At 33.7% G+C, this 8,548-nt stretch overlaps 1 pseudogene; it reads right to left on the bottom strand.

Moving 5' to 3' along the window:
• Positions 1–64: 64 nt before the first annotated feature.
• On the bottom strand, positions 65–5,885 carry LOC116126831 (annotated as a pseudogene).
• Positions 5,886–8,548: the final 2,663 nt, after the last annotated feature.

Raw genomic sequence — 8,548 nt, forward strand, 5'->3', positions numbered from 1 at the left:
TTCCGACGAAATGTAAGGTACGATACCAAATCTATAATCTGGCACTTAAACTATAAGCACTTAAAGTTAGAAGATTCCATATAAATACATTGGTATATTAAAGTTCCTTCAGGGCCTAAAGCAGCCACTATAAGAATTAGCTATCATATGACTAAATTACATTTACTGTACACTAATTCACGCACAAGTAATCTGTTTGCGCTTCATAACATCCTCCAAGTTCTCAGAAACTGCTGCAGTTAAATTAGGATCCTCAAATCCAAGCTCTGCACCAAGCCTGTGATAGAAACACAAAGGGAACAACTTTCTTTTAATATTCTCGAAAAAAAAAAAAAAAGAAGATTAAGAGAGATCTGGGACTGCATCTAAGGTATTCCAAAAGATGATATAACAACACTAAGTAAATAAACAAAAGTTAGAAACATGGTCAAAAGGCTTACAGCCAAATGGAACAATCAATCTTTTTCTTCAATAATAAAGGTAGAATGTCAAAACTAAAATCAGTAATGCCAATACTAAGACATTTAATGGTGGAATAGCTTACTTTGGATCAAGAACCAATTTCTGGACTTCTTTGATAGCAGAACTTGCTGCATATAGTGAAATTTTTCCAACCTGCATCAGTATAAAATCAACAAATTCATTATGTATAGGCCTAAATCACTTATACAGAAAAATATAGAAAGAAATAAGGCAAGAAAGGGAATAAAATAAAAGGAAAATAGAAACTTTTAAGGAAAAGGAAGGCACTAAGTACTTCTGGGAAAAATTTCCTTTCCTGACCTCCAAAACTTGAAGTTTTGCTTCATGCTCATTGGGAAGACAATGGATTTCTTCGCCAATCTCACAGCCTCTCCAACGCTTTCAGGAAATAAAAAATCAAGGCCCAACTGGACAGTGGACTGACATTTTATAACAAGGAACAAGTTATTCAACATAACTTATGAAAATCGAATAAAAATATCAAAACTACAAGGCTGACTTGAAATAGTATATGCAAATTTTTTTTTTTTTTAAATCCCAATCAACTAAACCCGTTTCCAGAGTACTTATAGATGATAGCTGAAAGTAATTTCACCGAGAATTGAAACTCAAGGAGTACTTTGTTCTCTTTCTTTTTGTTCTTCTCTTGTTTTTACCTTAAATCAATTTTAGTTTCGCAAAAACTAACCAATATCTATACTGATATCAGAAATAACACTAAATGTGGAAAAACAAAGTGTGCATGAACAGTAGGAAACAGAAGAGTAAACGACATTGTTTGCGATGCAATGAGATAAAAGATTAAAGATTCGCTTTTTAAAAAAAGGCATATATATTTCTTCGTGATGCAGTACAAAATCTGTGACCTCAATTTCTACACCACTTCCAAATGTCTGTCAGTAACACTAAAACAATTCATATGCTTCTTTTTTATCTATGAGGTACCAATTGCTTATTGTGTACGTGCCAATTAAAGTAAAAACAAAAGTAGAAAAGAATCTCACTGGTCATATTCAATATATCAGACCTCGTGTTTAGCATTAACAATGAAATGTAAAACCCATCCAAATAACACGTTGCTATCATAATGACTCACCTGAAGATTTCTCACTTGATATGGGCAGCCAGCAGGGACAAATACAGCTTGCCCCAAATGCTGTTCAACGACCATGGCTCAACTCCTGACAGAGAAAATGAAACTGTAGCATTGATCCAATTCCAATGTGTTATTGATTAACCATTCAAGAAAACCAAAATGGATTCAAAGCTCACTGAGATGCATATTCACAATTCTTCCCAGCTCATGAAATATTTTTACAAAAAAGTTTCTCACAAATTCTTCCTTCAATTTTCTTTTATGATCCCCATTCAGGTATATTTTTTCATCATAAAGAGGACGTGTCACCTGAGATCCAAACAATAGAATCAGTAACTCAAGGTTATATAATCAAATTTATACTCAATAAAAAGGATTTATTTCTAAGGAATGAAACTTACGAAATTTATATCATCACCAGGCTCCCCAAAATCGCCCAGTGTTCTTGCAAATACTTGGTTAACTTTGGAACATCCTGCCGACGGAAGATATCCCAATGTGCTCCTGGAAGACTCTTTTGGACTTATCTCCATATCTCTATTTAACGTTTCAGAATTAACAGCTTTTCTTCATTAGTAGCAGGTTCAATCCCTTGATCTTCCATTACCTCATCCTCATTTCAGCAGACTTTTCCCACATTCATCTTCACATCATTCCACCAAGTGATAATCAGGTAACTTTCCTTCATCAAACTCTTTTCAGGATTGTCAGTTGGCTCATTCACTTCAGATTCTGAGGCAGAACTTTGAATCTTCTCAGTTCTGCTTTCTTCTGCTTCACTTCGCAGTATGTACCAATAAATATACCTGATATAGTTTAGCAAATATCAGCAATTTTATTTTATCACTACGTTAAGTCACTGTAGGGAAGAATATATTATAGAAAGAAACAAAGTATGTATTCTCCTAAGCCCTACAAGTTTGACACCAGTGGGATTTCATGTAAGAACCGAACCAAACTCAATTATCGTATCAATATAAGATAGACTTTATATAAGTTTTAATGTGATATCAGGTATTATACATTGATAAATAGCAAGCACAAGGTAAATTTGAAAACTTCAAATGGGCAACCCGACTTTGAATTCAATTTCTTTAGTCCACGCCAAGATTGAGCCTGATATTGTACCGATTGAATAAGATCAAATATTCTCAAATCATCTTTGGTCAGAAACTAATTATTGAATTACAAGTCATAAATTCATCATTTCCCAATGATAAATAGAGAAAATAGTCTTCAAAGTCAACTGATCATAGGTCAGACGAAAGCAAGAATGTGTAACGTACCATGTCACGCATATTGAAGTGAAGGTTGGTCACTGAATCACCTCTACCAAGTTCCTCATTAGTCCCATAAGACATATAATCTTAGGTCCTACACTCTTTTGCAAGGAATAATGAGGCAGTTTTGCAGCAACGTTTAGAAAACCCAACCGAGAATGAATATATCAAGTAAAGGCAGTTTACTTAAATTCAGGTTTATGATACAATAAAAATTCTTCAGAAGACTGAGAAGGCCAACCTTCAATTTCAACATTTTGGCAGACCGTCCTCACGAAATCGTCCCTCTGAGTACCCATTGATGAACTGACTAAGTTCAATATCAACCTGCCCAAAAGTGAAAACCACTATCACAGATATTAGTTGCAAGCAGGAAATAATTTCAAGAAATATAGAGGAATACCAGGATGAAAGAAGAATCATAAACATAAAATAAGTAATAGCAACGAAAGCCCACCTCAGACCAGTCTAAGCAATCTTAGCCTTCACTGTTCTGTTCTCATCTTTGTCTTCTCATTGCTGTCTCCCGAATCCCCCTCCATATTTCCTTTGGGTCAGATTGACATGGATGACCTGTCACATACCTGCTTAACAATAACGGTTCACCCTTGACCCAGTGTTTTCTAAAATTGCCAATCCCTTCAGTTTTAGTATCTCAAATGGGCAGTACAAGAAATTATCCTCTTCGTCCTCTCTGTGAGCACACTGGAGTCTTGGATTGTTCGACCCAGTTATTGTAGAGTTCCAGCATCATGAACCTTACAACCGCTAACCATTCCTCCACATTTTTCACTAGTTTGCAACCCAATTCATTTTAAATATTCGGCTTAGGTTCAATGATCGATGACCACAGCCACCATACTCCTTGGAGGGGCATGGAATACTGCCATCACTGTTGGCTTTCCAGCCAGGGAACCTATCAGATAAATTTAATCTCAGTTGGAATTTTAACTTGCTCTGACACAGTTTCTGAGTCTTGATTTCTCCCAGTAGCATGATTTTCTCCTTCACTATCACTCTAGATGGTCCTCGAAGATCTTGACAGCAACTAAGGCACAGATTAACAAGCAATTTGCACAATGGCGGTGATAATCAATGATGGTATTCTACAGAAGTTGCTGCAAGAAAACAAATAATGATGAACTGCAATACTTAACAGTTTAAATTGAATCAAAAGCCAACTATTTTTACTATTGGACAATTTTACAACCTCCTTTAAAAAATTCCAAGGAAAAAAGACATAAGATATTAATCAGTAGAATAATTTCTTCCTTCAATTTTGTAATTGATGTAGATCACCAACACAAACACCATACACAATGGGATCTATGTATTTATGCAACAGATCATGCTCTTGGATTGGAATCCTTAATATATTAATGTTTAAGACTCTAATCATAGTAAAACAAATGGCACCAATAAAAAATATCTTTAAAGTTCCGAAAGTTGTACCAGCACATCTGTTCATCTGCATTCAATTTGTCCTGACAAGATCTATGTCATTGCTGGAAAAATAATTGCAAATGTCACATGCATACATGTTATATTCTGAAAATTGAACAAGAAAAGCCTTTTTACCACGAAGTTTTTTTCCAGTTCTACTTCATAGCACTGTATTTGATGGATCTGTTTAATCAGGAAGCACAGCAGACAAAAGGGAATAGAGATATTGCAACTTGTCCAGGACAGGTATTTCCCGTATCCTTACCTGCAACTCATCAAAAAGATACTTTCCTTCAATTAGACTATTATACGTCTTATCAAAAAATTAGACATCATAGCAAACAAAATCAGCACTCCTTATGAGAAAACATGAAACTGAATAATATAGTTACAAGGAACCTTTGCTCACGAATGAAATACTTAACCATATTATCCCCACGTAAGCATGCCTTGCATTACAAGAACCACGACACGCAGGACAGGCCTTCTCAATTTTCCAATGGGATGTCTGAGTACCTGAGAAGTTAAACATAAATACTCAATATGCTAGTAAATTGTATATATGTATGTCTATCTAGAGACTCGGCCTCACCATGTTGAGATACAGTTATCACAATATCCTCTCTTATCACATTTTTGGCACCAAATAACTCTATCTCTATCATTCCTCCGGCCATGATGGCAAATCTGTCCACCGGTATCAGAATTCAGCTTCATCAGAATATCCTGCATAACTTGTCCATCTACAATCAGTGATGTAATATGGGAAAAATGGAACCAAAGAGTAATAAGGATAATCATTCCAACAGAAAATACCCTTTACTTGAACAGTTTTCTACGCAGGACAATCTCTTGAGTAATGCAACTTTAATTTGAAGCTAATCAATTTATGCTACTTTCTTGAAGCAAACCCTTACATATTTTCCTCCAGTTATGTTGTGTGTGTTATATTTGAAATAAACATATGTATACTTATTTATATATCGATGTGACAAATCCAAACAACAAACCAGGAAAAATACTGACACATTGTGCTAAATACAATGTAATTTGACTCACCATCATTGTACTAGCGTCAGTACTCTTCTGAGATCTATTTCTGAAGAGTCCATGGCAGAATGAGGTGGTGTCTTATAGACCTCAAATTCTCGTCAAATTCTACAACATCTCGTTGCGAATCGTCATTTGCCTTCAGAGAATTCGTGCTGACAAGCTCCTTGTAGAGGGTGTTTCAGGTGAATATCGAAAATGGCTTTTTGATACCTTCTCATATATTTCTTCCCAGACACCGGAGGATAGTCACCACCTTTCATGCTCACAATGGCATGTCATAATCATCACTTTTACTCTCCAAGTATAGTCACTTCACCTACGATTTCCTTTTTGCTTTCTTCAGACTAGCCCTTAATGCAGAATTTGCAGCCCTCCTCTTTGCCTGGAATAATGTTTTTCACACACAGTTTTATCCGGCATAGACATTGCAGTGCATCTCCATGTTTCCCATCTGACCTCTTGCACCGCAAATCATCCGGAATCCCAACATTGTCTTCACCATTCCCTGAACTTGACCGTGGATGATCCATCAACAAATTCAACAGTAATACAACATTCACAGCTGATTCTCATGAAACCAACCTGCACTCAAGATTAATGAAAACAACCAAAATGTTATCCATAATCACACCATTACACATCAAGCTACTAAGGATACAAAAACAATCACACATTAACATTAACTTGGTCCAGAAACCATAGTATATTATATAGTTGAACTATCAATATAACTAATTTTCTTTACAAGAAAAAAAACACAAATAACAATTTAAAAAGAATAAAAACAAACAAAAATTTGGCACTCCAGAACCCAAATTTTCTCACAAAGTTGCATTTAGTAAAGCATCATGCAAAATAATCGGAAACGAATTGAGCTACTAGAACAACAAAATATTTACACACATTAACATTAACTCGGTTCAAGAAGCAATCTATACAATTATATCCAATTTTCAAACTAAGGTTTCGCTGACCATTATTTCCACAAAGCTAAGATACCAAATTCCAAGACGTGAAGTATCAGATTTACTAGTTTCCTCCAAGAACCCACCCAGAAAAAAAAAATTTAAAACCTAAAACCCGATTTTTCAAATGCTACACAATTACTAAACAAAAGAAGCGAACTTTTGTCAAGAATCCAAGAATTGAAGAGATGGGTTTGCAGAGTAACAAAAATTGACAGAATGCGAGTGTAGTAAAAACAGAATATTCAATATACCCGCAAAAATATTAACAAAAGAAAATACCTTGGACGAGGGTTTGTCAAGTCTCCCAGAACAACACAAACAATATGATGAGATTAACTTCCCAGAGCCGAATTTAATGCAAGGCAAGCTTCACTTGTCGAAGGTTTTGATTTTGTTCTTTATTGTTTTTTTTTTTTTTTTTTTTTTAAGACTACTGGGAAGTGTGAACTTCAACAGACCGGACTCTAGACCCAGAGCTTAACCTGTTACCTCGGCCGTACCGAGGAAAACTGTTACCTGAATAAACGGTTTTTTTTTTTTTTTTTGTACGGTAAAAAAAAAAAAAATATATATATATATATATATAAAACTATGTCAACCAATTTATACGACTTTAACTAATATCAAGTCATAAATCTATTAGTCAAATAAATTAATAATTCACAAATATCATAAATGAAACTCGAATACAAGAATTCTAATAACTCATCTAAATAACTAATTTTTATATATTTCATTATTTGATAATGGTTTTTTTTTTTTTTTATTGTTGAATACATTTTTTTTTATAAATTTTATAAAGATTCGATTAAAAATAAGAATTTCTTAGAATTTAATGAATATTTAAGGCAAGCAATGTTTGAGTCTTATATTTTTAAGTTTATTTTTTAAATTAAATTTACAAATTTAAATCAAACCCTTGTATTCTTAAAAAAAAAAAATAATAAAATAAAATAAAATTGTGTATGAACTAATTATGTGGAACCAACTTATCATTACGTGTTACTTAAATATGTAACATACATTCGTCTCATAATTAATTGATTAATAGCACACTATGACACGATAAATGTTCTCACTATTGTATGCATAATAATTTACAATAGATAAGCCGATAAGGGTGTCTCATAATTAATTGATTAATAGCACACTATGACACGATAAATGTTCTCACTATTGTATGCATAAATTTACAATAGATAAGCCAATAAGGGTTTCATCGGTGTTGATATTTTGACACTCACATCAGTTTACTAGAAATGTAAATTAGGTTAGACCTTGGATGGATTAACTTGAGTAAACTTAGATGTAGAATAGGGTTATTCAAGTTAGGTCTAAAAAACTAGATAGTGATGGCAATGGGTCGGGCCGAGATTGGGTACCCCTAGGCCCAAGCACGACCTCATGACAAAGGCCTAAGCTCGGTCCGGGCCCGTCATGGGTATAACAGGTAAAGCCCAAGCTCGGTCCGACAGACTTTTTGTAACCTCAAGCCCGGCCCAAGCCTACCCATTTTTATAATGTGAATTTTTAAATATTAATAAATTATAATTTTTTTTTATATATTTTTAATTCTATAAACAATTTTTAAATATTAATTTATTTTTAAATACTCACCAAATATATAAATGATTTTTCACAAAATGCATTCATCCATCCATGTAGGGTTTGGGAAAAATAAATATATATATGTATGATAATCTTGTAATTAAATATATAGTATAAGAGTAATTTAATATAATTAATACTAAAATTGTCGAGCCAGGCCGCGCCTGAAGACACTTCCAAGCCCGGCCCGTACCTAAGATCGGGCCTTAAAATCAAGCTCAGGGCTAAGCCTAAGCCCACGAACATTGAGTAAAGCCTGAACTTTTCGGGTCATACCAAGTATTTAGAAATATCGAGTCCATTGTCATCTCTAAGACTAGATAAGTTAACTATACCAGAAAGGAATGTTGCGTGAATCTAGTATTTTTTACTAAGTTTTCTCTTAACTGAATTCTCTAAATTCTATGTGTATTTACTTTTTATTGGATTTATAAGAGTATTTATGACATATTATATTTTTTATTGGATATCTTGATCCAACCAAATTATTGAATTATAATTTCAATAATAAAAATGGCCACGGTACAAGTTTATAACAAACAGATATAAACTTTTTGAACGGACAAAAACATCTTTATCAAAATTACAATAAAAATTAGTGTTTAAATAATTAACTC

The sequence above is a fragment of the Pistacia vera genome, unplaced genomic scaffold, assembly GCF_008641045.1.
Source record: "Pistacia vera cultivar Batoury unplaced genomic scaffold, PisVer_v2 Contig184, whole genome shotgun sequence".
Classification (NCBI taxonomy): Eukaryota; Viridiplantae; Streptophyta; class Magnoliopsida; order Sapindales; family Anacardiaceae; genus Pistacia; species Pistacia vera.